Below are 17,105 nucleotides of genomic sequence, written 5' to 3' on the forward strand. Positions count from 1 at the left end.
ACCACTCACCACAGAAGGAGATGATGTGGCTGCTGTCCTCGTGTACAAACTTTCGGGTAACGGCCTCCTCCATGATCTGCTTCACCTGCAGGATGCACAGGGGTGGAAGAAACTGATCAGATGGGGTGCTGTGCCCCAGGGCCCATGCTGTACCCCCAGAGTGTCCACAAGCTCCCCATCTCACTTCATTTGCACGGAGGCTTGTCACCTTTCTCAGGTGTCACACAAAGTGCCCTACCCTACACACAGTTCCCAGAACTGCGCCTGTATGATCCTTCCAAGGACCCGGCGCCGTTCCTGCTCTGATCCCTATGGTGTCCTACCTGCATCTCCTCTCCAGAATACAAGTCCCCCTGCCTTGCCCTTGCAAGTGCCCTTATCTGCACTGTATATTAGGATGCAGTGGTAAATGAGTTGGAAGATAAAGGAATTATGGGGGCACCATGGTGACAGTCAATTATGGGGTTTTGGAAGCATTGGGATCCAACAGGTTTGTGGGTGAGCTTTGGGAAATAGAGGCTCACAAGAGTCCACCTGCCAGGGAGAGAGGGAGGGAATAGATGAAGATGGACCACCAGCTGGGGTCCCCATTACAGGCTAGGGCCTGTCCTCATGACACTCGGTCCCTGTCATACACTGCTGAGTGACTCCAGGATACACACAGGTTTCTTTGGGAAAGGACAGCTGGCCTCAGAAAAGTAGTGACCTCTGGGGCTTGAACATCCTCTGGCTTTACCCAAACTTGCATCCCATTATGCCTGGAGGCATTATGGGATTCAAGCAAAGCCTTTCTCCTGGGCCTCAGTTTCCCCACTTTGAGTCTGAGGTCAAAAGGTGATCCAAAGGCCTGTCCCAGAAATCTGTCACAGGACTTCTAATATAGGACAAAGGAAGCCAAGTCCTGGACCCTGCTCTCTTCCTCCAGTGAGTCCATATTTATTTTCTTTCAGGTCACCACACACCTGCCTGAGGTGCTGCAGCCCCTGTAGCCCCTGTCTCTTCCTGCAGCTTGCTTCCTGGAGGTGCACACAGGATGACAGAGCCCTCGGTCACACATCACTAAGTGCTCAGAGGCAGCAGGACAGCCACAGCCCATCCACCTGCGTCAGCACCAATGAATGACTGGCTCTGAGAACAGGGACAGCAGCCGGGCTTCACAGGACCTATTCTCAGCCTGAACCCCTCCGCAAGCCCACGGCATCACCCTGCTTTACAGATGTGAGCCCAGGTCTGCACACATGCCAGGCAAGCACTGTACCACTGAGCCACGCCTTCAGCCATCTGTCATTAGCACCGTGGGAGGAAACTGGAAGTCAAAAGCAGAGGGGCAACAGGAAAATCCACAAACATGCAGAAATGAAAGAGCTCATCTGCCAGTCAAAGAAGTCCCAGGAGACAAAGAAGAACATCTTGAGATAAAAGTGAACAAATACAATATGCTGAGGTCTACTAGATGCAAGACCTACTAGGTGCAAGACATACTAGATGTGAGGCCTACTAGGTGCAAGGCATACTAGATGCGAGGCCTACTAGGTGCAAGAGAACAGTACTGAGGGTGGAAGACCTAAATGACAACTTACCGACACTTCTTAGGAATTAGCAAACAGGAAGAAATAAACCCAAGGCAACAGAAGGAAGGACATAATAAAGACTGAAGCAGAGAGAAAATGACGTATTGGGCCAAGGAGATAGCTGAGTAGGTAAAGGTGCTTGGTGCTAAGCCTGACCATCTGAGTTTCCAGCCCCATGGTGGAAGGAGAGAATGAACTTTCACAAGTTGCCCTCTGACCTCTGCAGCACGCCCTCACACATCAATCATCTAAGAAAAGTAAATAGATAAGAAATGAAAGCCAACAGAGGGCTAGATTTGGCAGCTGGCCAGTAGCTTGCTGACCCTGCATGAGTGTGGCTCATACCAGGCTTTCACCCAGCTGGTCTAACCTAGGCTAGCTGAGGGACTCTGACATCGCCATAGTGTGGTGCTCCAGGCTCCAGTCCTAGGCAGTGACCGCGGTGTCTCAGGCAGGTGTGGTTCTGCTGCCAGTGTCCTCCTGGTTTCCGGAGGCGGCCATCTGCTTGTCCCTCTCCCCCCCCCCGGGCTGCTCTTAATCAGCAGCGCTGCTGCCTGACTGTGTGCAGAGACACCAGGTCCCATCTGCTCCGTGTCCCCAAAGGAAGCCATGAGCCTCCTCAGGACATGTGGCAGGTCTCCAGGCTAGGGTGAGGGGAGGGAGCAGGCAAAGAACCAACCCTGGTAAATTCTGCTCCACTCGGCTTCCTAGAATGTCTCATTTCCCTCCTCTCCTCCCACCCCAATATTTCTCTTGCACTCCCCCAAAATTGTTGCGACAGACCAGCTCCCCACCTGGCTTTGTGCGGGGTTGTGTGCCCTTCTCTCTCCACCCACAGGCTATTTTTGTTTGTTTGTTTGTTGTTTGTTTCCAGTTTCTCTTAGCTTTGGATCCTGGGACTCAGTCTGTAGAGCAGGTTGGCCTTGAATTCAACAGAGATCTGCCTGCACCTACCCACCCAATGCTGAGATTAAAGGTGTGTGCCACCACTGCCCAGTGCCAACTGACTATTTTAAAACACTTTCTCCTACTTAGTCTGAGTATGATCATATTTGAAAAGAAAATATTTAAAATTAGGCCATTGGGGTTGCCCCCAATCTAGTATAAGCAGTGTCCTCATATGAACAAGGAAAGAGGGACAGACAGTCCAGAGGGAAGATGGCCTGGAGACAAGAGAGAAGATGGCATCTAAAGGCCAAGAGAGCACAACCCAGCACAAAGGTCTCTGTCCTTCCTTTGCAGCCTCCGGAACTTCAGGACAGCACATTCCTGCTCTGTGTAAATCAATCTGCCTGTGGTATTTTGTCACAGTAGCCCAAACAAAGAAAAGCAACACCTTCACAGGATCAGGATCCAGGTCCTCATCTCTGTGTGATGATCAAGGTCATGACTCAGCACTTTGCTCATTCTCTCTCACACACACACACACACACACACACACACACACACCCCTCCCTAGCACACACCAGAGACTGCAAATGCAACCATTCTAGCAAGGTTCAGTTTCCTTTACGGGTGGGGAAACTGAGGCATGGAGTTTTTTTTTCTTTTTCAGATAACTCACCCAAGATCTGAGAAGTTCAACCCAGGGTCCTTGTCTTACAACAGGCCACTGACCACATTTTGGTTTTAAGGAAGCGAGAGGTTTTACTGAACAAGTACTAGACCTCGCTACCTGTGGACAGCGCCCTCCTCAATGCTCATGCGGACATCACTGGCTCTACCCTAAATATGTAGAGAGTCAAGGTGTGTGGCTCAGGCACAGATCATGTACCTAACGTGTGGGACTCCATCCCTAGCATTGTGACAGGGCAAGACAGTGCAGAGGTTCCTCCATGTTGCAATCTTGCTGAGGTCATTTTAGGCTTAACTAGAATTTGGTCTTCTTGGTGGGAAGCCCCTGAAAAATTACCCAGCTCTATCCTAGAACCTGAGACCACCATGCCGCAGCTAGCTTATCCTAGCTTCTGTTAAACAACTTGTTTGTGCAAAACTCCCCCTGAAGCTGAAGGGCAAGATACCAGGATGTGGTTTTTGCTTTAAAAACCCCTTACTCTAAACACTTGGCACTGCACTTGGGTCCCGAATACTTGAGCTGACAGGAATACCCAGCTGACAGGAATCAAGACTGTCAATTGGCTATAAAAAGAGTGAGTGGTCATCTCTGGTGGGCTCCCCTAACAGCAGCATGCGAGCACTGTGTATGTGGGGTTCAGAGAGCTGAGGCACCTTCCCAAGGGTCATACAGACTGGGAACAGCAAAGGAATTCTAACTCAGTTCTTTCGGAAGAACAGGCCTGCCCCTCTGCTGAACACCTAATGAGCTGGGAACTCGGTGAGAAGGGACTCTCACCTGGGCAAGGAGAAGGGTGGATTCGGCTTACAGGCCAAGGCTGGGAGTCTCTCCCACACAGAGACCAAAAGAGACACTGAGGTCAGGAGGGAGAGGTACCCCAAGAAGATCCTGCCAACAACACCCTATGGGGATGCTTTGGGAGGCCTCAGGGGTAAACATATGACCAGTAGGGTGTCTGGAGTCTGGATGCAGTCCCTCACAGCAGAACTTGCTCCTCTCGAAACCTGCTGAACCTGTTAAGAATCAGTGCGCGTGTGTTGGGGCAGGGGTGTTGGAGAGACGGGCGGCTCAGTGGTTAGGACTACTGCCTTCTCTTCTAGAGGACCTGGGTTCAGTTCCCAGCACACAACAGTGGCTCACAATTGTCTGTAATTACAGTTCCAGAGGCTCTCCAGCCTCCATAGGCACCAGGAATTTACATGTGCACAGATATAAATGCTGACAAAACATCCATATATACTCACTAAAGTTAATTAAAAAAATAGACAGGCATGGTGGCGCACACCTTTAATCCAGCACTCAGGAGGCAGAAGCAGGTAGATCTCTGTGAGTTCGAGGCCAGCCTGGTCTACAGAGTGAGTTCTAGGACAGCCAGGGCTATTTAGAGAGATCCCATCCCCCTAAAAGAAACAAACAAACACAACAACAAAAAACAAAGTGTCTAAAAGGCCTCCCTGAACTGGGCATGTTGACACAGTCCTGAAATTCAGGCACCCAGGAGAAGGGGCAGGAAGAACAGGTGTTCTAGACAAGTCTGGGCTAAGGAGCAGAAACCCTGTCTCAAAACAGACAAGCTGGCCAGGAAGTAGAGCTGTCCAGCTGGGTCTCACTTTCTGGGAAACAGATCTGAGGCTTCAAGCAAGCAGAAACCTACCAGGATTGTGAAGGTGCAAGGGCATGAGCTCTCCATAGGGGGCGCTCATGGGCCTTCCACGGAAGGCCAAGGAGTTTCCACTTAGGGCTGCCCAGGACACAGCTGGGCCTGGGGTGGTAGTGGCCCTGCCCCTCCATGTAGGCCTCTGCCACACCTGCCTCCATTCAGACAGCAGCCCTGCCTCCCTCCCTCCCTCCTTCCACCTGTAAATATTTAAACAGCATAGGAGAATGGATCTCTAGAGGAAGTCAGGGAAGGCTGAGAAACTAGGCAGGTCTTCCAGGCTGGAGGGATGTTCCTGGGTCTATGGTTGCCCTGTTTGCTGCCCACCATGTGTCCCCATCCTCCCACAGCCCACCTGGAGTTCTGCCAGGTTCCCAATCAACTTCCACATTCCTGTCTCCCGCCCAGTTCCTGGTTACATTGAAGCCTTTGACTTGGATAGGACTAGGCTAAAAATTCCAGAATCTTCAGGCAAAATACTTCCCCTAGGACCCTGCACAGAGCTGCACCAAAACAACAGACCCTTTCTAAGGGACAGAGATAGAGCACGAAGGAGCCCTTGGAAGCCACTAGGCCCAGGTCAAACCCTGTCATTCACAGAGTGATCTCCAGCTTGGGTTTCCCATGGCGAAGGTGCGGGCCCCATACAGCTTTACCCTGGTCCCCTCCACTCACATGGTTCCTCGGAAGGATCCACCAACTCTCTTTCTAAGAACATCTAGAATGTCCTCCCATCCCTCCCAGCATGCTGAGTTCTTGGTATGCCCTACCATGCTTGTACTCTTACACACCGAGTTTGTTGAATGACTGTTGGAGACCCTGAGGCCCATGGGCACACAAGTGCTCGCTCATATGAGACAGTGACCACTCTGGGGCTGTTATTACCGCTAATGCCAATCACTGATGCCTTGGTAGCTCCGTCCTCAGAACTGTCCCCACCTCCTGTCCTTCCTGATGGGCCTTTGTATATCAAAGGCCAAAGACAGCAAGGGTTTTTCCATAAAGGGCCAGAAAGGAAAAGAAAACAACTTTCTGCCTTTTGGGAGAATGGCCCCATGCACCCAGGTCTCAGACGCAGGGAGGTGGTGTTAGTAAAAGCACATTTCGGATATCGTGTGGAGTACTGCAAGGATCTTTTCCTTCCGCTTCACTTAAGTTCAGGTCCAACTGGACACTCTGAATTTTTATTTGCTAAACCTGGGAGACCTAATTGCAGGCCACAGTCTAGGTCACATGGTCTCTTTGGTTTTGTTTACAAATCTTTAAAATTGTTAAACAAACATCTTGCCTTAAGGGTGGGCACGACATGCTGGACTTGACCCACAGGGATCCCTAGCTGGAGGCACCCAGTACACAGGCTTGAGCAAAAGAGGTCTTCAAACTCTCCTGGGCCCAGCTAACCCCCTCCAGTCCCTGCTGACGCCTGCTGGTTGGTGAGTGAGGAAACACCGTGGGTGTTTCCACTCTTCCCGTGTTCCCAGAGAGACTAAGTCTGTGGAGCTCAGGGAGCTCCAGGCTGTCAAAAGTGGGGACCCCAGTAGCAGGGCAGCAAGCAGCGTTCACTTGACCCCCTGCAACTGAACATCAGGATTTGGTACATGGTCAATTCCTGGCTCCCTGGCCTTGATTCAGTTTCTGTGGGTCACCTCTCCCAGCCCACCTGGCACACACCGACTCCCTGGGAGAATCATGCTGCCAAAGGAACTTCCTTCGCCAATTACCAGGCCGAAGAAGGCAGCACTCAAAGGCCGTGCCCTGCACAATGCCAATGATGCCATTCTGGAAGAGGTGTACACACGGGGAATGTGAAGAGATTGCAGGATGCCAGGGCTAAAGAGGAGAGTAATAGGGGACTCAAAGGGTGTGCAGGGCAGTGATGGAATTCTGTTCACAAACTTGTCCAAGTGACCTGTGCCAAGAGGACCCTCAGTGCAGCCACAGGCCTCCAAGGAGACCATGACGGGTCCTTGAGGATTCCTTAGAGCCAGTGTGCAGCAACCCATCATGGGGAAGCGGGCTGCAGGGAAGGCCAGCATGTGGAGGGATGAGGGGATGGGGGATGGGACTCCAGGCCAGACCTGTAACCCTCTCCTCCAGTCTTTCCTGTTTGTCCACACATGCAGATGGAGGTAGCCAGGCTGGGGAGGATGACCCCCATGAAGGGGTGCAGAGGGCAGGCCAGGGAGGTATGAAATTGGACAGTAGTGGGCCCCAGAGACTGCAGAGTGTTGGGAAATCTTTCCCCTGCCCACTCCCAGCCCACCCGCTCTAAATAGGTGTTTGGATTGCAGGATGGAGGTCTGTGGCTCAGTTGCCTGAGTTAATGGTTTATCTGCTTACTATAAATAGGCGCTGGGCATGGTTCCCTCACCGAGGGCTTGAGGACTGGCCAATCCCCCTACAACCACAGAGAAAGGTGTTCTAGGCAGGGGATGCAATTTCTACCAACCTGTACTGGTGCTCCAGGCCCCCTGGAACCAACCCTTCTCATGGGATGAGGTAATTGGAAGGAGGAACCCCAACCTCCTCTATGCCCAGAGAAATGAGCCAAGCTCGTGCCTCACATCCCGCGCACACCCGAGAGCCATCTGCCTTCTCCTAGGTGTACTGCCCACCTCTTGTGACTAGATCTCTGGCAATGCCCCAACTCCAGATGCACAGCCCTGCAGATGAGAAAACACAGATTCTCCCAAAAAAACGCCTAAACCTGGGAGGGTATGAAAAGCAAATTTCAGGGGCTTGCTTAAAACACCCAGATAAAGCAGACACTGACTTTACCCTCCTGGGCCTTAAAAGGAAAAGCAGTTGGGATGCTGTCTTTAAGGGACAGTATTCGATCCTATCACCAGTTATCTGCTGTATGCCCATGGGCAAGTCACTTCACTTAAAGTGCCTCCATTTAAACATCTCTAAAATGGGATAACACACAGGTCTGCCTCTCAGATGGCTGCAACATTTCTGCATTACATGTGTGACTATATACCAAGCACTTGATATAAAAACCAGAATGTGATAGAAGGTTCTAGAAATGCTCTGTATACCCATTAGGTAGCACTAGCTACGTGGATCTGTTGAGCATTTGCAAAGAAGCAGGAATTGCTGAAGAATCGTGTCTTATTTTCATGTGTGTTTGTGATGTTTGCACACACACAGTTTGGGGGGGGCGGTGTGTGTGTGTGTGTGTGTGTGTGTGTGTGTGTGTGTGTGTAGGGTGGACCACCGTGCATGTGTGGAAGTCATAGGACAACCTCAGCTGCCAGCCCTCACCTTTCTCCTGACCAGTTTTCTGTTTCCTAGGCCAAGTCAGCTGTGCTGTGAGTTTGGGGCTCTCCCTGTCCCCACCTCCCACCTCCCACCTCTTGCAGGCATGCTGGGATTACAGCACTTTATGCATTAACACTGGTTCTGGGGATTCAAACCCAGGCCCTCAGTGAGCCCTCTCCTCAGTCATTTCCAACTCAACAATGGACCATAAGAGGGGACCTGGTGCCCAACTGTGCACTGGCCAGGCAGGGCCTGGAGCACAGGGAAGAACTGGGACCATCAGGGTGTTCATGTGTCTGACTGGGCTGTGTCTTCTGAAGGGGGAGTCGAGCCCTTTCCCTCCCGTTTCCTTTCAGCGAGCACAATGATGGAAGTCAGTAGGCCTCACTGGAGCTGGGCTTCCCTGACTCTCACAGTCCTGCTGTCCAGATGGGCAGCTGTGGTCCCACCCCTGTGTCTGGCTCTCTGCCTGCCATTTCCTACCCATGCTCCTCTGCTCTGCCCCTCCAGGCTTGACCAATCACAGCAACCTGCACTACAAAGGGATCATGTGACCCAGGCTGGAACAGACCCAAAGGCAAGGAAGGAAGCTCTATTCTCTGCTGTGATGTCAAGGTCATGGGCAGACTGTGCCCCTGGGGATGCTGGGTACTTGCTGCGTCCTCACAGGGCCAACAAACACAGAGGTAAGCACAACAAACACAGAGGCAGCACAGAGGTAAGAGTTTCTCATGATATTAACCCTGGAAACAGCTGTACCTGAACCTGCTCACCCCAAACTTCCCAAACACTTGAGCCCAGACATCTGTTTCTGGCCCCTTCACTTTGTAGATTTAGTTTTCTACCTAGGTTTTCAGGGCTTATTGAAGCTGAAATGGATGGAAGATGGACCTTGCTCCACTGCGCTTTGGCTGTGTGACCTTGTCTTTGTTTATTAACCTCTCTGGGCTCCAAAAGGACTGGTTTGTGATTAAAGAAGAGGGAAAGCACTTAGGATCCAAGTTCAGTAAATGGAAGGTGCTAGAATTTTATTAATTATTCATAAATTACTAAATAATAATAATCAGAAGGGAACATGCTCAATCTCTGAGTATCACTGGGTCTCTAAACTACCAGGTTTCCAAGGGTCTCTTTTTATTATTATTATTATTATTATTATTATTGACAAGTCACATAGCCCAGACTGCTTCACATTCCCTGTTCTGCTGCAGATAACGATCCTCCTGCCTCTGCCTCCTGAGTGCTGGGATTAAAAACAGGCGCCACAATACCCAGTTCCATTTGGTTTTTTACTCGGTCTTTCTCTGGCCCTTTTATAAATACCCACAATCTGTCCCTGAGAAGGAGGAACCAGAATTTATTCTCCGAGATTCTCAACTATTGAAAGAAAGAGAAATACCACTGTCAGCGTTCGGAACTCTCAGGGCCCTAGGGCACAGGAACACATAACAGTAAGGGGGCGATACCCAGGAAGTATAGCTTCCTTAGGCTGAACACTGTCTCCTGTAGGCTGATGAGAAAACAGTAGAGGGGGGACCCCCACGCTGTCCACCCCAGGACAGGGGCACAGCCAGCCAAAGACTCAGCTATTCCAACTCAACTCCTAAGAGAGGGCAGTGGGCTCCCACTACACGGGAGCAAGGCTATTGGGGGTTTATCATCGGAAAGGGTCCTACACTACCAGAGGGCAGAGCACACTTCCTGAGGACTCCTGAATTATTGGTTTTGGCTCAGGAGAGTTGAGTTTGAAGTCAAGCCTAGGCTGCAGCATGGGTATTTCTATGACAGAGGGTGAGTGACCTGCCTGCCATCCCTGTGTCTCCTTAATGACTGCCAGGACACGGTGCTCCATCAACCTCAGGGGACCTGGGGATTGCCTCAGCCAAGTGCCTTGTTCCCACAGCCTAACCAGATATCTCTTATTACATCTTACACACAGGCTTGGCACATTCAGAGCAGCATAAACAGGGACGAGTGGGCTGAAGGATGGAGCCAAATAGATGTTCTGAGGTCTCAGGCTGGCCAACCTCACTCGCCTGGAAGCTGGAAGAGACGATGGGAGTGGACAAACCATCTCTTCATGGAACGCTAGCTGCAGAGGCAGGACAAGGGCTCTGGCTTCCTCAGATCCCACCAGGAAGACACAGTACTGATGAGTTATATTTAGGGGTACTGATGACATTGTTGACCCCTAAATATAACTACACCTGAACCTGATCACCCCAAACTTCCCAAACACTTCAACCAAGAAATTCATTTTTAGCCTTTCCCCCCCCTTTACAGGGTTCTGTAGCCAGAAAGTGCTGGTACTAGTGACAGAATGGCCCTGCCCTATCTGCTAGTCTGCATCAAAACATTCTTTGATGGAGCCCCTTCTGAGTGTCTGCAGGGCAGCCCTGGGAGGGGACAGCACAGGAGGTGCAGAAATCATCCCTCCTGCCACTTCGCTGAAGAGACCACAAGCGCCAGGGCCTCCCACGCGTGTCCGGTGTCATTCACAGCTCCCAGAAGCCACCTTCTCAGAACTTTGAAAATACATCAGACATGGCAGGTGGGCTGAAGAGACTGCTTTGTCCAAAAGTTTCACCCTTTGAAGCCCAAATAGAGCACACACACTCACCTGCACGCACATGCATGTGTGCACACACTCTCTCTCTCTTGCTCACTCAATAGCAGTTTTGCCACCTGTACTTCATAGAGCAGGAACATGCAGGAAGAGCGACAGTGACTTCTCACTCATGAACTAGCTCACAAAGACTAAGTCAGAAAGCGGGATATAGAGGCACAACCTTTAATCCCAGCACTTGGGAGGCAGAGGCAGGAGGATCTCTGTGAGTTCGAGGCCAGGCTGGTATACAGAATGAGTTCTAGGCCAGCCAGGGCTATGTAGTGAGACCCTGTTGAAGAAAGAACAAGCCAGTGGTTCCTCTTGGCTATGGTGTTCTTGTTCCCAACCCCACATGCCTGCAGTCCTTTCATGTTCCTCTCTCACTCAAAATTCCAACATGGCTCTCATGTAACTCAGACTAAATAGCAAGTCTCACCTGTCCACAGGCACGACAAGCCCCCCAGTCTTTCTCTGACCTCGTTTCCTGTAGTAATAGGAGCGGCGGCGGGGCTGCGTCCCCAACACCCCAGCCGCCTGCTCGGCTAGCTTATGCCCCGAAATAATTACACGGACACTGTATTCTTTTAATCACTGCTTGGCCCTTTAGCTCTAGCCCTTACTGGCTAATTCTAATATCCCGATCAACCCATCTCTAATAATCTGTAAGCACCAGTCTTACCAGGAAGATTCTAGCCTAAGTCCATCCTGGGTCAGAGCTGGGGCATGGCGTCTCTCTGAGGCGTCTGCTCCGGAGAGGAGAGCTGTGGAGTCTGAGCTCACTTCCTCTTCCTCCCAGCATTTTGTTCTGTTTACTCCACCTACCTATGTTCTAACCAATGAGGACCAAGCAGTTTCTTTTTATTTAACCAATGACCTTCCTCCATCAGTTTCCACTCTTGTTCACTGTTTCAGCCCCATTGACCTCTTCGCTATCCTTTGCTTCCAACTCAGACTCTGAACATGCTTGTGCTTGACCTGTAGACAGCAATATCCATCCCTCCTTCCCTCCCTGCCCCCAAATCACCCCATTACAGAAGCCATCCCCGACCGCTCTGGTCAGCCCTTCCTTCCATCTCTCCCCATCTCGTTTTCTCCATAGCACTCAGTGCTATCCATACCGTGTGTGTGTGCGTGCTTGTGCATGCCGTGTGCATGTTCATGTTCACATGTACGTGTGGAAGCCAGAAGTTGATGTCTGCGTCCTCAGTCATTTCCCACCTATCCTTTGAAACAGGATCTTTCCCTGGGGATTGGCTCACCGACCGGCCATTGAGTTCTGGGGTTCAGCTCGTCTCTGCCTTCCCAGTGTTGAGGTCACACACTCATTCTGCTGTGCCAGCTTTTACATGGGTGCTGAGGATTTGAACCCAGACCCCCATGCTTGCACAGCAAACAGTTTGCATGGAGTCACCTCCCCAGCCCCACCATCCATATTCTCATCTGCATCTTGGCTAAATTGTGCAGTGACAGCAGGTGACGGCTCCTTTTTCTCATTTTCCAAGCTGCAGCTTCCTGAACGGGGTTACGGTGCAGGGCTGCTCAGTAAACATTTGTGGACTGCGGAAGAGAATGAGGGAGGGAGAAAGGAGAAGCCATCCTTTCAAGGAGCCGGGAGGCGTCCATCGTGACCGCTATTAGACACAGCTTTCTCAGAACCAGCCCTCCCCAACTCTCACATTCTCTGTAGCTCCGTCCTGTCTGAGGTAGGCAGGTCGTCTTCACAGTGACAACCACAGCCTGGTACAAGTCTAGACAAATGCACTTTCCTCGTCTCTTTCCTTCACACCCATCTGCCCGAGTTGTTCTTCCAGAGACTGTCCGAAGATCACAGCTCCAGCCGCTGCCACCTGTTCCGAGCAGGAGTCTCCCAGGTGGTAACAGTGGTGGTTCTGGGTGGGGATGGAGGGGCTGGGGTGGAAGGGGTCGTGATGGTGAAGACAGTCGTGCTGTGGAGTGACGATGAGAGGTGACAGCGCTAGAAGTGGTGAAGTGGGGTGCGGGTGGACATACGATGGCCAAGATAACAGTTTGATGGAGGTGACAGTGGTGGGGGTGGTGGAGATGGTAGAGGGTCATGGTGATGACAGAAATGACAGTGGTGGGGGTGGTGGTGGTAGGGGGAGTAGATTGTGGGGGTGATGGTGGTGGTGAGTGATGGAGATGATCATAGTGATGGATGATGGTGGAGAGGTGGAAATGGTGTTGCTGCTGCTGATGGTGGTGGGGATACCGGGGGGTGGTGGTGGTGGTGGTGGTGGTGATGGTGTGAAAGGTGGTGTAGATGGTGGGGTGACGGATGCTGGCATATGGCAGTGTTATGTGTACCTCAGGATGTTGAGCAGCACCTGTGGCCTCTTCCTGCAGATGCTGGGCGCTCCCATAGTTGTTACAAGCAAAACATTTCCAAACACTGCTAAATGTCCCTGGGCAGAGCTGCACACTTACACTAAATACATATGAATTCTTGTGTTTGATTCAAGGCTTGCATGGTGACCCTGCATGTTATCTGGAGATTGTTTTGAGGTGGTCAAGTTGTCCTCTGTCCTTTATCAAGACTGCTGGGTTAGAATGAAGCCCAAGCGTCTCCACGGCAACATCACTCGGTTTCCTCATCTTCCTTCAGCCTTCTTAGCACATCCCCCTTTTCTTTCATCATCCCATTTCCCACTTCAGGGCTGGGGGTGGGGTGTGCTCCCCCTAACTAGACACAGCTCAGCAGCTGTGAGGCTGGCTCTGCAGTACAGCCAGCTACCCACACCCTGCCTCAGCTAGCTGTAGGTTGCCCCGAAGGACCCGTCTCCTTCCAGGGGTCTCATCTGCCACCCACCAGCCCCTGCTTTCTTCTCTCCAATTAAGAGGCCTCCTGGCAGCAGCCAGAGGCAGGAAAACAAGGTAGTTAGTCACTTAGCTTCCGTTATCAACCTGGATCATGTGGCTGGCTCTTTTAATGGCTGTTGTCATGACAACGGGAAGCCAGTCTCTGCTTGCTTTGGGAACCAAAACAAAATTAAGGGGTGGTGGCAGGGAGGGGAAGGCGAGCCAGGAAGGAGTCAGCTCAGAGTTGGTGGGCTTTAGCTGGAGAAGAAAGCATCCCTCCGACATCAATCTAACCCCCGAGAAGCGCAGGTGAACACGGAGGATGCTTATACATAGTTTATTCTGCCCACTGAGTCATTTTCATCCCTATTATGACAAAATGGTCACCCAGATACCCGCAAAGATAAAGAGAGATGCTTCTGGGAGACTGCGATTGGCAAGCCACTGCAACGCCCCATCCTGCAAGCTTGCAGATGTCTCTGCTCAGTGCTGGTGCCTGTGCTTTGGTCTGGCTATGTCAAGACCTCACACACCTTCTGCAATCCTCTTTTTTCATTTCACTGCTGAGCCTTCCAGGGTCTGTCTCCTCTGGAAGAATGTTTCCCCAGGAGGCCAGGGAACCCTTGTCCTGGTCACTTCAGTGCCTATAGACCCTCTGTAGCGGATGAATCCAGGACTCGACTCCAGCTCTGGTTGAACTCCAGGCTCCTTCCTGACCCACATGATGGGTATTGGGTCCTGACAGCTCCCCAGGCTGGTTCTGGACAAAAGTCCTAGCCCCACAGGTTCTGTGGGTGGTTGGAAGATGGCATAGTTCGGAGCAGGTTTACACAGCTGTCTGGCTATCTAGGAAAATCCTCTGTCGCCTCTTCCGTGAGGAAGAGGGAGGTTGTGGCACGTAGGGGTGTGGCTAGTGAACCCAGACGAGTACAGCAGAGAAGGCCTGCTGATCAGAGTTGTGGCAAATTTCTTCCTATCCCTCTAAAGCTGGGAGGTGGGCAAAAGAAGCTGTAGAAGGAGGGGTAAGATTGGGTGGCCAACTTGAGAGCTCCAAGATGGCAGCCTTCCTCCTGCTGCCCTGCACAGAGTCTGTCCCCTTCAGCTGTGTCCAGTAGTGTAATGGGAATTGTGTCACCCTATTGTCGCCTCAAGGCTCAGATTTTACCGAGACCTAGATGGAGAGCGTACTCCTTGGCTGTTAGTCTGGGTAAACTCTGGTCCCTGTCGGCTGGGTGTTGTTAGAACCCTACCGCGAGCCCCAGTTCTGTCGCTGCCATTTTCATAAGGTCGCTATGTCTTGTGGGCACAGCACGGAAAAGCCCCCAACAGAAGCTCAGATCCCCACGTGGCAGTCCCTGGAGTGACTGTCCTCCGTAAGTAAGATTTAGAAACTGGGATGTTTACGACTGAATCCTGCTCAATAATCTGCTAATTCCAGCGACTGTCTTGCCTATCTCAGGGCTCGAGAGCTTACTCCGCTCAGGCCAAAGTCAAGAAGGCAGCTCCCTCCAAACCCAGTGGTCTCCAGGATCGAGGAATCAAACAGATGCGTGTCACAGGACGGGGGCCGCACCCCACAGCCTTTCTAGGAGCACAGCTAGATCAGTAAGGACCAGACTTGGGGCATGGGGCCCCATGTGTTCCTCAGCAGAGGGGGAAATGAAATCCTAGTGAGGGGAGGTGTGACTCATGGGTGACTTTGAGGGAGCTGGTGGCACAGGCTGGGCTAGGGTGTCTCCTAATTTCCCAGAGGCCTCGCTCACCCTCTCTTCTAGTCACACCCTCTTTTGTCAATCATTTTGTTAACAATGGTGGGGGGTTCATGCCAGACTAACAGCCAAGGAGTATGCACTCCATCCAGGTCTGGGTAAAACCTGAGCTACAATCTTTCCACTTTTAACCTAAGACCTTTCCTCCAAAGGGCAGGGGTATGAGTTTGTGGGGCTGGGGTCTGAATTGTACAGCGTCTCATGTCTTCAAAGAGACCTTTACAAAGACTGAGCTAAAAGCTTCTAGGCCTTTCTGAGGGACACCCCCCTCCCCAATCTATCTATCTTACACATCACCTCATCTTAAAATTCTAGAATCTGCAGCCAGTTTTGGAGCTGGTTCTTTAAGACAAGGAATAAGCTACATACAGAAGACACACCCACGAGCCCCAAGAGGAAGAAGGTGCCAGCAACAAGTCCCAGCCTCCAGCTGCCCAGGTGGCTGCCACCAGGAAGGGAGGGCCTCCCGGGTGGCACCTGTACGTACACACACGCCTGCATCACACAGGTGTACAGACGGGCACAGACACACACCCACACTCAGGAAGCAAGGGACAGACTCCAGCCTGGCTCATGGATTCACAGCCCAGCAATCTCTTGGGATAAGAACCCAAGATGAAGAAGAGGCAGTGGGGGAGGGCAGGCTGAAGGAGAGGGTGGAGATAAAATGGGGAGGGCAACACTACACTATACACATACACTCAGTCTTACTCATTCACACAAATACACACATGTAGACTCACACTGGTATCTCCAGGTAAGTGCACATGTGTTTACCATACACTCAAGCACATCTATACCTACAGGTCCACAGACATCGAAATGCCACCTCAGCCTTCTAAACTGTCTCTACTCCCAGGGCCCTGGGAGGTCATGCCTGGGCTCACAGCTGTCACTTTCCTCCCCAGAGGCAGGCAGCCACTCCTGTTTGATCCTGTGTGCATGGCAGGCACGCAAGAGGGGGACAGCTGCCCTGTGACCCTTAAGAGCTCTTTCAGACAGAGTCCCTGACACCTAGAGGTGGCTCTAAGAACTGAGCATCTGGGGTGGAGCAGGGGGTTAGCTTTATGATTCATAATTGAACCTCTTCCCTGCCCCAAACCTGGGGACATTCTGCATCACTATGGAGGAGCCCCACATCACCTTACCCCACCCCAGGAGTGAGAACCACCCACCTGCTCCTCCACAAGGAACGGTCCCACCTAGACTCCTACCATTCTCACACCTGGAGAGTCTTACACCCCTAAACACTCAGGACCCCTCACCCCCTCACCCCTCCCCGGCCCCGGCCCTGGTCAGCCATGCACAGTCACTGCCAGCCTGGTGACCACGGTGACCCTGTCGCCCCGGGGTGGCTGCCCCTACCTCCTTCTTCACGGTGCGCAGCAGCCTCTGGCGGGTCTCGGCCTCTGCTGGACAAGCAGGGAAGGGTGGTGAGCTGAGCGGAGGCTGAGGGGCCTGGCCGCCCTCCCGCCGCCCGCCCATGCTTACCTGCAGGTACTGAAGCCATGGTTCGTGCTGGTCGGTGCTGGGTGCGAAGGGTCCCCTCTCCGCGTCCTGCTGCAACCGCGAGGGGCGGGGCCGGCGGGAGATGAATGACAGCCCAGGATGTGGACGTCAGAACCCTCCCACTCACCCCGCCCGCGAGACCTCAGCGCCGCCTCCTGGACAGTATAAAGCACATAGCATCCTGGCAGTCCTCCAAGGCACCATCCTCACAGGCCTCCTCCAGGGCATCAGTATCATCCGGTGCCAAGCTGTCAAGAGTAACATAAGATATGGCACTGTGGTCCATACCCTGTGTCTCCAGTCATGCATATTTAAAATGGGGCAAAGCTAACAT

General features: G+C 52.0%; 1 protein-coding gene across 3 annotated transcripts in view; it reads right to left on the reverse strand.

Moving 5' to 3' along the window:
• The window catches only part of LOC142858437 (protein phosphatase 1 regulatory subunit 21-like), a 42,445-nt gene extending 25,590 nt beyond the window's left edge, over positions 1-16,855 (reverse strand). For 2 of the 3 annotated variants that reach the window (XM_075987607.1, XM_075987610.1), the window contains exons 1-3: positions 16,754-16,848; positions 16,628-16,671; positions 10-85 (exon numbers count right to left, since the gene is read on the reverse strand). The gene's annotated coding sequence lies outside the window, so the exon portion shown is untranslated. Of the gene's footprint in view, positions 1-9; positions 86-16,627; positions 16,672-16,753 lie in introns of all 3 variants that reach the window. The other variant, XM_075987608.1, reaches the window with a different exon arrangement.
• Between the last annotated feature and the right edge of the window lie 250 nt (positions 16,856-17,105).

The sequence above is a fragment of the Microtus pennsylvanicus genome, chromosome 10 (assembly GCF_037038515.1).
Source record: "Microtus pennsylvanicus isolate mMicPen1 chromosome 10, mMicPen1.hap1, whole genome shotgun sequence".
In the NCBI taxonomy this organism is placed as follows: Eukaryota; Metazoa; Chordata; class Mammalia; order Rodentia; family Cricetidae; genus Microtus; species Microtus pennsylvanicus.